General features: G+C 32.6%; 1 long non-coding RNA gene across 2 annotated transcripts; it reads left to right on the forward strand.

Moving 5' to 3' along the window:
- The first annotated feature begins 22 nt into the window (after positions 1-22).
- On the forward strand, positions 23-1,721 carry LOC108736366. Of its 2 annotated transcripts, XR_003231293.1 has the most exons (6): positions 23-218; positions 293-420; positions 654-860; positions 963-1,101; positions 1,224-1,494; positions 1,563-1,721. It is a non-coding gene; the product is annotated as an uncharacterized LOC108736366 (long non-coding RNA). The 2 variants fall into 2 exon arrangements; XR_003231292.1 differs by having other exon boundaries at positions 1,224-1,721.
- Positions 1,722-2,227: the final 506 nt, after the last annotated feature.

The raw sequence follows: 2,227 nt of genomic DNA on the forward strand, positions 1-2,227 counted from the left end.
CTTTTAAAAATCTAAATTTCTGTTAAAAAAATTATCACTTGTTATTCTAGAGATTGTGTTTTAACGACTTGTTTTTTTTCTGTATATAGACTTGCTTTGAGATGATATGCTTGGATTCAATGGACAAACTACTTGTAGCAACCAGACATGTTTTTATTTCCAAGAATGGTTGTAATGAGCTGGTCAAAAAATTCATGGGACACAGGGTGCTAACAATGGTAATTATCATTAATAATAAAATAATAACAAATCTAGTGAACATACAACTAATGATATTAAATTGTTTTAACAGGTTTATATTAAAACATAATAAATGTACATGGAGAAGGTAAATCAAAGGGGAAATGTGGAGAAGCAAGGTCTCCAATCATGATTCTTTCGCGTGGTTACGGAAATGGGTCGTTTGTAGAAAGAGTAAGGGTAAGAAATCTTTAATAATTTTATGAAGTTGTACTTACAAAATGATTCATGATTTTTCAAAGCTTGTATTCCATTTGTTTGACAATAATTACCACTATAAATTTTTACACTTCTGAATTGCAATAGTTATGTGTTGATTTTAATAGTCTATTATTTGATTAGTGTTAGTTAGGGTTTTTAATATTTTAAAACATGATATTTAAAATGAAGCTCACATTAAATTATTTCAACAGGATGCCATTTAAACATATTAAATGAAGAAGGAGACAAAAAATAAGGATTCAAAACCTGGAGAATTGGAGCCCCTTTAATGTTTCCTTCCCTTGGCTGTGAAAAGTGCGATTTTTAAAAAATATGTGCAGTCCGATTTACGCTGATGCATATACGATTGCAATGGGATGTGTGGAATAAATTTCGAGTACCGTAGAGTAATCCTCCAGGTAAGCAATTGTTTTTCTATTATATTGAAGTTACTTAGTTTTCATAGCAATTTGCCATCTGTGGCATGTATGGTTTTACTTCTAACAGTTATCTATTCGCAGCATAAATCTATGTTATCGTGCATCTATGGGGTTCTCTTTTAACTATCTATTGTCCAGTATATAAATTGACATCGTACATCTACTGTTATTTCTATAGCCTCTATGACGAATAAAATTGACATCTCGTCGCCATTTTATAGTAAGCTGTTTTGCTTTCGTTTTTGTACATGTTTTTAGTTATATTACATATTTTACTTAATTTAAACATCCGTTCTGTAGCTGATAGTATAACTAATACTTTTTTTTTGCCCATCTCTACAGATCGTCTGACAAATGGGAGAGAATTAAAGTTCAGATTGGTGGTACTGAAACAATATTTACAATGGTGCTGCCTTTGGTGTATTACAATCTTGATTAGCTGTCTTCACCTTGCAACATTATGCAGTTAATTTTCAAGTGATGAGTGAGAGCAACTGAAGATTTATGCGAATTCTACTGAAATAACAAATTTTCTGCATTGGCATTCCTCTTGGATTTGATTTGCTTTTCACATCTGCAAACTTTAGAACATTACAGTCTACAGTTAATTAAGGTGAGAATACTTGATATTATTAATTTTAATTGCTCCTTATTAATCTGTTACCACCGTATCTGTTGCAGATCGACGTTGGAGAAGACAAAGATGACCCCATAGTTAAAATAGTTCTCTATCTTGCATGCTTTATGTAGTAGAAGTCATCAAGTTCATTTTATTCAAATTAGTTTTTTATTTTGCATGTATTTTTGTAGTTTATTTGTTTTTTAAATTAATTTTTATTTTGCATGCTTGTTTTTGTTCATTTTATTTGAAGTAATTGTTGATTGTAGATGTTTTTATTTTTTTTTGTATGTTGTAGTAGTGTAGTAGTAGAAATAACACGTTTAGTAGTTGTAGTATAGTCTAACCTTGCTTACCTCTTCGCTTAGCTTACTGCATATTCTTCCTATTTTGCTTTGCATTTACCCTACGAGTTCTACATGATTCAACGTTTCGTTATCGTGTGTGTTTCTTCTCACCCTTGTGGAATTAGGGAGGGCCTCCCCGAACGACTTCCCTTGGGCTTAGCTATTTAGTTGATCTTAAAAGTGTCTTATACACTTTTCGCGAGTCTACTCTAGCGTTACTTCCTTTCAGACAGGGTACAGTGGGTTATCTGGAATAGGAGCAATAGGCGACTGCCCAGCTTGCCTTGGCGAAATCTGTCCGATCTTCTCTACCAAAGCTATTAGTATTTGTCGTTAGTCCTTGTAATTGCACTATTCGCTTTCAGGTAACCGAAGAAGAC

This window comes from Agrilus planipennis, unplaced genomic scaffold (assembly GCF_000699045.2).
Source record: "Agrilus planipennis isolate EAB-ADULT unplaced genomic scaffold, Apla_2.0 scaffold74, whole genome shotgun sequence".
Lineage (NCBI taxonomy): Eukaryota > Metazoa > Arthropoda > Insecta > Coleoptera > Buprestidae > Agrilus > Agrilus planipennis.